This window comes from Mirounga leonina, unplaced genomic scaffold (genome assembly GCF_011800145.1).
Source record: "Mirounga leonina isolate KUSES-001 unplaced genomic scaffold, KU_Mleo_1.0 Mir_165, whole genome shotgun sequence".
Lineage (NCBI taxonomy): Eukaryota > Metazoa > Chordata > Mammalia > Carnivora > Phocidae > Mirounga > Mirounga leonina.
In genome coordinates, this window is record NW_023270415.1 from 25,092,686 (window position 1) to 25,101,865 (window position 9,180).

Sequence of the window (9,180 nt, forward strand, 5' to 3'; positions counted from 1 at the left end):
TATTCTTGTGTGTGGTGTAAGGAAATGGTCCAGTTTCATTCTTCTGCGTGTGGCTGTCCAATTTTCCCAACACCATTTGTTGAAGAGACTGTCTTTTTTCCATTGGACATTCTTTCCTGCTTTGTCGAAGATTAGTTGACCATAGAATTGAGGGTCCATTTCTGGGCTCTCTATTCTGTTCCATTGATCTATGTGTCTGTTTTTGTGCCAGTACCATACTGTCTTTATGATTACAGCTTTGTAATAGAGCTGGAAGTACAGAATTGTGATTTGTACCAGCTTTGCTTTTCTTTTTCAACATTCCTCTGGCTATTTGGGGTCTTTCTGGTTCCATTCAAATTTTAGGATTATTTGTTCCATTTCTTTGAAAAAAGTGGATGGTATTTTGATGGGGATTGCATAGAATGTGTAGATGGCTCTAGGTAGCTTTGACATCTTCACAATATTTGTTCTTCCAATCCATGAGCATGGAACGTTTTTCCATTTCTTTGTGTCTTCCTCAATTTCTTTCATGAGTATTTTATAGTTTTCTGAGTACAGATCCTTTGCCTCTTTGGTTAGATTTATTCCTAGGTGTCTTATGGTTTTGGGTGCAATTGTAAATGGGATTGACTCCTTAACTTCTCTTTCTTCTGTCTTGTTGTTGGTGTATAGGAATGCCACTGATTTCTGTGCAGTGATTTTATATCCTGCCACTTTACTGAATTCCTGTATGAGTTCTAGCAGTTTTTGGGTGGAGTCTTTGGGGTTTTCCACATAAAGTATCATATCATCTGCAAAGAGTGAGAGTTTGACTTCTTCTTTGCTGATTTGGATGCCTTTTATTTCTTTTTGTTGTCTGATTGCTGTGGCTAGGACTTCTAATACTATGTTGAATAGCAGTGGTGATAGTGGACATCCCTGCCATGTTCCTGACCTTAGGGGGAAAGCTCTCAGTTTTTCCCCATTTCCTTTTTCCCCATGATATTCGCTGTGGGTTTTTCATAGATGGCTGTTATGATATTGAGGTATGTACCCTCTATGCCTATACTCTGAAGAGTTTTGATCAAGAAAGGATGCTGTACTTTGTCAAATGCTTTTTCTGCATCTATTGAGAGGATCATATGATTCTTGTTCTTTCGTTAATGTACTGTATCATGTTGATTGATTTGCGTTTGTTGAACCAACCTTGCAGCCCAGGGATAAATCCTACTTGGTCATGGTGAATAATCCTTTTAATGTACTGTTGGATCCTATTAGCTAGTATTTTGGTGAGAATTTTTGCATCCATGTTCATCAAGGATATTGGTCTGTAGTTCTCCTTTTTGATGGGGTCTTTATCTGGTTTGGGGATCAAGGTAATGGTGGCCTCATAACGTGAGTTTGGAAGTTTTCCTTCCATTTCTATTTTTTGGAACAGTTTCAGAAGAATAGGTATTAATTCTTCTTGAAATGTTTGGTAGAATTCCCCTGGGAAGCCATCTGGCCCTGGTTCTTGTTTGTTGGGAGATTTTTGATGACTGCTTCAATTTCCTTAGTGGTTATAGGTCTGTTCAGGTTTTCTATTTCTTCCTGGTTCATTTTTGGTAGTTGATACATCTTTAGGAATGCATCCATTCTTCCAGGTTATCTAATTTGCTCATAATATGTTCTTATAATTGTATTTCTTTGGTGTTGGTTGTGATCTCTCCTCTTTCATTCATGATTTTGTTGATTTGGGTCATTTCTCTTTTCTTTTTGAGAAGTCTGGCCAGTGGTTTATCAATCTTGTTAATTCTTTCAAAGAACCAGCTCGTACTTTCGTTGATCTGTTCTATTGTTCTTTTGGTTTCTATTTCATTGATTTCTGCTCTGATCTTTATTATTTCTCTTCTCCTGCTGGGTTTAGGCTTTATTTGCTGTACTTTCTCCAGCTCCTTTAGGCGTAGGGTTAGGTTGTGTATTTGAGACCTTTCTTGTTTCTTGAGAAAGGCTTGTATTGCTATATACTTTCCTCTTAGGACTCCCTTTGCTGCATCCCAAAGATTTTGAACAGTTGTGTTTTCATTTTCACTGGTTTCCATGAATTTTTTTAATTCTTCTTTAATTTCCTGGTTGACCCATTCATTCTTTAGTAGGATGCTCTTTAGCCTCCATGTATTTGAGTTCTTTCTGACTTTCCTCTTGTGATTGAGTTCGAGTTTCAAAGCACTGTGGTCTGAATATATGCAGGGAATGATCCCAATCTTTTGGTACCGGTTGAGACCTGATTTGTGATCTAGGATGTGATCGATTCTGGAGAATGTTCCATGGGCCCTAGAGAAGAATGTGTATTCTGTTGCTTTGGGATGGAATGTTCTGAATATGTCTGTGAAGTCCATTTGATCCAGTGTCATTTAAAGTCTTTATTTCCTTGTAGTTCTTTTGCTTAGATGATCTGTCCATTTCAGTGAGGCGGTGTTAAAGTCCCCCACTATTATTGTATTGTTGTCAATGTGTTTCTTTGCTTTTATTATTAATTGGCTTATATAATTGGCTGCTCCCATGTTAGGGGCATAGATATTTACAATTGTTAAACCTTCTTGTTGGATAGACCCTTTAAGTAGGATATAATGTCCTTCCTCATCTCTTATTACAGTCTTTGGTTTAAAATCTTATTTGTCTGATATAAGGATTGCTACCCCAGCTTTCTTTTGGTGTCCATTAGCATGGTAAATTGTTTTCCACCCCCTCACTTTAAATCACTTTGGGTCTAAAATCACTTTAATCCAATCTGATAGCCTGTGTCTTTTGATTGGGGCATTTAGCCCATTTACATTCAGGGTAACTATTGAAAGATATGAATTTAGTGCCATTGTATTGCCTGTAAGGTGACTGTTACTGTATATTGTCTGTGTTCCTTTCTGGTCTATGTTGCTTTTAGGCTCTCTCTTTGCTTAGAGGACCCCTTTCAATATTTCTTGTGGGGCTGGTTTCGTGTTTGCAAATTCCTTTAGTTTTTGTTTGTCCTGGAAGCTTTTTATCTCTCTTTCTATTTTCAATGACAGCCTAGCTGGATATAGTGTTCTTGGCTGCATATTTTTCTCGTTTAGTGCTCTGAATATATCCTGCCAGTCCTTTCTGGCCTGCCAGGTCTCTGTCGATAGGTCTGTTGCCAATCTAATGTTTCTACCCTTGTAGGTTACATATCTCTTCTCCCGAGCTGCTTTCAGCATTTTCTCTTTGTCTCTGAGACTCATAAGTTTTACTATTAGATGTCAGGGTGTTGACCTATTTTTATTGATTTTGAGAGGGGTTCTCTGTGCCTCCTGGATTTTGATGCCTGTTTCCTTCCCCAAATTAGGGAAGTTCTCTGCTATAATTTGCTCCAATATACCTTCTGCTCCTCTCTCTCTTTCTTCTTCTTCTGGGATCCCAATTATTCTAATGTGGTTTCATCTTATGGTATCGCTTATCTCTCGAATTCTGCCCTCGTGATCCAGTAATTGTTTATCTCTCTTTTTCTCAGCTTCTTTATTTTCCATCATTTGGTCTTCTATATCACTAATTCTCTCTTCTGCCTCATTTATCCTAGCAGTTAGCACCCCTATTTTTTATTGCACCTCATTAATAGCCGTTTTGATTTCAACTTGGTTAGATTTTAGCACTTTTATTTCTCCAGAAAGGGTTTCTCTAATAACTTCCATGCTTTTTTCAAGCCCAGCTAGTATCTTTAAAATCATCATTCTGAACTCTAGTTCTGACATCTTACTAATGTCCGTATTGATTAGGTCCCTAGCAGTCAGTACTGCCTCTTGTTCTTTTTGTTGAGGTGATTTTTTCCATCTTGTTATTTTGCCCAGAGGAGAAGAGATGAATGAGAGAACAAAATGCTAACAGGGTAACAATGTCCCCAGAAAATATATTCTAAACAAATCAGAAAAGACCTGAAACCAGGGGGAAAGAAAGGGAAAGAAAGAAAAAGGAAAAAGAAAAAAAAAAAAGAAAAAGATAAAAACAAACAAAAACAGAACAAACAAAAAAAACAGAATATGATCAAATATGATCAGGCTGGTACATAGATCAGTGACACACACTAGATTTTGGGTGTATTTTGGTCTGTTAGAAGAAAGTGCCTCCCAAAATTTTAAAGAAAGAAAAACTTATATATGTACAAAAATAAGGGTTAATACGATGAAGGGATGGAATATGACTGTAAAGATGAAAATTATAAAAAATTTAATAAAAGGAATTGATAAGATAAGAAGTTGTTTGAAAAAAGAAAGAAGAGGATTTTTTTTTTAAAAAAAAGGGGAGAGAATGTGATCAGCCAGGAGACTAGAACAAAGCCATACACTAAATATTTAGGGTATATTTTGTTCTGTTAGAAAAAACTGTATCTTCAAATTTTAAAGAGAGAACAACTTATATATATATGCCAAAAATACAGGTAACTACTATGAAGGGATAGAATATGACTCTAAAAATGAAAAATAAAAATGTTTTTTAAAAAAGGGATTGATAAGATGTTGGTTGAAAAAGGGAAAAAGAAAAATTCAAAAAAAAAAAAGTTAAAAAAATTAACTTGGAATACTAAAGAATCATGGTAAAAAAGCCATGGATTCTATGTGCAGTGTTCCCCTAGTGCTGGCATTCTGCCGTTCTCATTGATAGTAAACTTGGTCTTGGGTGGTGGTTCTTGCTGATTTTCTGGGGGAGGGGCCTGTTGCCGTGGTTCCCAAATGTCTTTGCCAGAGGCGGAATTGCCCCACCCTTGCCAGGTCTGGGCTAAGTAATCTGCTCAGGTTTGCTCTCGGGAGCTTTTGTTCCCTGCAAGCTTTCTGTACAGATTTGGAGGCCGCCAGTGAAAATGGTGGCCTCCCAATCTCCGCCTCAGAGGAGCCGAGAACTCAGGGCCCCGCTCCTCAGTGCGCCCCCAGAGAAAAGCAGTCAGTCACTCCCATCTCCCTGGTCTCCGGCCGCACTCCGTGCTCACCCAGCCTGTGACTGAGCATTTCTATCTCTGGCACCCGACCCTGTGTGGAGTCTCCAAACCCAGCAGATCCCTGCAGTGTGCTCCTGCGCTGCTCTTCCCGGGGGAGGAAGAGGAGTCTCCCCGGATCTGCCACTTGTTGGGTCCCTGCTGGAGGAGCAGTGGCCTGACTGTGCCGCGCATCAGGGTATATGGCAACCCCGAGCTGAGATCCCGCGCCTCAGCTCCTTCTCTATAGCCGGCTTTCCCACTCCCATACCTGGGAGCTCTGCCACACTCAGGCACCCCTGGTCTTCCTGTGACCCTGAGGGTCCTGAGACCACACTGTCCCGCGAGGGTTCCACGCCCCACTCAGCCACTGGAGTGACGTCCCTCAGCGGAGCCGACTTCTAAAAGTTCTGATTTTGTGCTCCGCTGCTCTGTCACTTGCCAGAAGCGGCCAACGGAGGCCCCTCCCCCGCTGTCTATCCTCCCAAATATCGCCTCAGATTCACTTCTCCACACGTCCTACCTTCCAGAAAGTGGTCGCTTTTCTGATGAGAGAGTTGTTGCTCTTCTTTTCTTCGATCTCCTATTGAGTTTGTAGGTGTTCCCTATGGTTTGATCCCTATCCAGCTGAATTCCTGAGACCAGACGAAATCCAGGTCTCCTACTCCTCTGCCATCTTGCTCTGCCCCCTCCCAGCCAACATTGTGACTGTAATCTTATCAGAGACCCTGAGCCAGAATATCAGCTAAGTTATTCCCTAATTCCTAACCCACAGAAACTGTGTGAAATAATAAATATTTATTGTTGTTTTAACCTATAACTTGGGACAATTTGTTATGCAGTAATTGGTAAGTTAAACATTTCCTATAACAAAGGTGAGTATCAAGCTCTCTTTCAAGCCCCACCCCCTTCCCAATAAACATACAAATTCACACTTCTCTTTTCTTCATCATACCATAGAATAATTTCATATTTTGGGGTTATAGAACTATTCATTGTTCATATTATTATGCATTAATAAATATTCATAGCAGAATCACATAGAATTCTGTAATTATACTTCTTTCCTCCTACATTGTTTTATAAAAATACTCTCAGCATGTTTAAAAAGTATTATAATATCCATCAATTTCAGTTATTTTTCCTTGGAAACACTCTATATTGGGACTCTTTGTGCTTCTTTTCCAATCTAGACTGGCTGCTCTCCAGGCTACACAAAGCTTTTATTGTGATAATTCCCTTCACCATCATCATTGGAATTCCCCTTTTTTTAAAATTCTCATGTAGAACTATTTCTTGGATTACATATCTATATCTTCATTTATTGCTTTGTTTTTATTCTTCTTCAATAGCTTCCCCTTTTTTAGATGAAGGTTAAGTTTTGAAGATCTTGTATGAATATAAAACAATTTTGTTCTATTCTTACATTAAATATTCATTTAACAGTTGTTCTTTATTATTTTGTATTATTTGTTTATTTTAAAATCAAGTTTTGTCAGGGACTTAAAAGGCTGCTTTGGAACTATGATTTTCACAACTCTTTCCAATGAGAAAGCTCAAGTTTGGTTACACTTAAAATTGTTAATTTTAATGCTTTTAAAATACAGAAAACCTAAAAGGCTTTTTTTTTTTACTTGAAGAAAAATAAACACACAGAAGTTGGAATAATCATTCAAATATCATTATGTTACATTTAGTTCCTAATCACTTTTTGTAAGAAAAGAGAGAGATAATGGTGAATTAAAATGCAGAAACTTGAATCTGGTTTCACAATACAGAGTAATATAGTAAAATAAAGTATACTATATATAGATAGTATTATATATATTTTATAGAATTTCTCAAATATTTTGAAAATACAGTATTTTGGTATTATGTATCATAATTATATATATTTATTACATAATATATAAAATTTATATAAGTATATAACATAAACTAAGTATTTTATATATCTATATATAATATTAATTTGACAAAGAGCTCAAAATTTGAGAATATTTTGTATGTTTATTCTGCACATTTTCTGAATCCAATAAATTTGTGATCCTCTATAACATTATAAATGGAAATACATATTAGACATTAAAACTGTATTATTCTTACAAGGCCTCACACTTCATCAGTTACCCTCTATGTGTATATATATATATTTTATTATGTTATATAAATATATATTTTATATATATATTTTATTATGTTCAGTTAGCCAGCATATAGTACATCATAAGTTTTTGTTGTAGTGTTCAATAATTCATTAGTTGCGTATAACACCCAGTGCTCATCACAACACATGCCCCCCTTAATACCCATTACCCGGTTACCCCATCCCCCCATGCCCTCCCTTTTGTAACCCTCACTTTGGTTCCTGGAGTCCAGAGTCTCTCATGCTTTGTTTCCCTCTCTGATTTCTTCCCATTCAGTTTTCCCTCCCTTCCCTTGTGGTCCTTTGCTCTTCTCCTTATGTTCCACATATGAGTGAAACCATATGATAATTGTCTTTCTCTGCTTGACTTATTTCACTTAGCATAATACCCTCCAGTTCCATTTATGTCAATGCAAATAGTGGATATTCATCCTTTCTGATGGCTGAGTAATATTCCATTGGATATATGAACCACATCTTCTTTATCCATTCATCTGTTGAAGGGCATCTCAGCTCCTTCCACAGTTTGGCTACTGTGGACATTGTTGCTATGAACATTAGGGTGCATGTGCCCCTTGTTTTTACTACATATGTATCTTTGGGGTAAATATCTAGTAGTGCAATCACTGGATCATAGGGTAGCTCTATTTTTAACATCTTGAGGAACCTCTATACTGTTTTCCAGAGTGACTGTACCAGCTTGCATTCCCACCAACAGTGTAAGAGGGTTCCCCTTTCTCCACAACCTCGCCAACACTTGTTGTTTCCTGTCTTGTTAATTTTGGCCATTCTAACTGGTGTAAGGTGGTATCTCATTGTGGTTTTGATTTGTATTTCCCTGACGGCTAGTGATGTTGAACATTTTTTCATATGTCTGTTAGCCATTTGTATGTCTTCTTTGGAGAAATGTCTGTTCATGTCTTCTGCCCATTCTTGACTGGATTATTTGAATTTTGGGTGTTGAGTTTGGTAAGTTCTTTATAGATCTTGGATATCAGCCCTTTATCTGAAATGTCATAAATTGATTAGTAATTATTAATGGTTAATATGGTGAAAATTTTGCAAAGCTCATTAGACATCTGCAAATGTTGATGACTCTAGAATGCTATTGAGACTTGTAATTAAGCAAGAAAATATTTTATTAAAGAGAAGTTAATACACAATTTATGCAATGTTATCTTATAGTTTACTGAGCTTTTTTTAATAATAACATATAATTGATTTATAATCTCAAGACCCCTTTAAGGTCCAGGCACTTGAACTTGATCCTATGGGCAATGGACAGCCAAGAGTATTACATATAGGTGAGTGAAATGATTCTGTTTGCTTTTCAAGAAGGTAATGAAAAGCAATGTGACTAATGAATGAAAGGAGAGACACTAGAGTAATTCTAGAAAAAGATAATGGGATTAACTTTAAGAAGTCATAATAATGCTTTAGAGAAAGAGAGAGAAACCAAGAAGCAGACTCTTAGAGTCTGTAGAGAACAAACTGATGGTTACCAGAGGGGAGGTGGGGGAGATGCATGAAATAGGTGATGGGGATTAAGGAGTGCACTTGTCATAATGAGCACCAGGTGATGTATGGAATTGTTGAATCACTATATTGTACCCCTGAAACTACTATAATATTGTATATTAACTAACTGGAATTAAAATAAAAACTAACTGAATGAATAAATAAATAAATAAATAAAACTGAAAAATAGAGAAATAAAAAAAGAAGACACAATAATGCTATTAAAACAGGGCTAGTTTGGTGAGACATTTCAGAGATAAAATACACAACTGATGGTTGCCAGGGGAGATGGGGTGGGGGGTTGGGTAAAATGGGGGAAGGGGAATGGGAGATATAGGCTTCCAGTTATGGAATGGATAAATCATGGGAATAAAAGTTACAGCATAAGGAATATAGTAAGTGATATTGTAAGAGTGATACTGTAATGGAACAGATAGTAGCTACACTTGTAGTGAGCGTAGCAAAATGTATAAATTTGTCAAATCACTAAGTTGTACACCTGAATCTAATGTGACATTGTGTGTCAACAATGCTCAAATAAAAATAAAATAAATCCGCATATTTTACAGAGCTAGTGGATATATGAAACAGAGTGAGG

The 9,180-nt window shown here is 37.0% G+C and overlaps 1 long non-coding RNA gene across 1 annotated transcript in view; it reads left to right on the forward strand.

Annotated features, from left to right (window-relative positions):
• Positions 1-9,180, forward strand: part of LOC118014725 — an 18,506-nt gene extending 9,326 nt beyond the window's left edge. The window contains exons 2-3 of the long non-coding RNA XR_004680357.1: positions 8,300-8,368; positions 9,152-9,180. This is a non-coding gene — a long non-coding RNA (uncharacterized LOC118014725). The remainder of the gene's footprint in view (positions 1-8,299; positions 8,369-9,151) is intronic.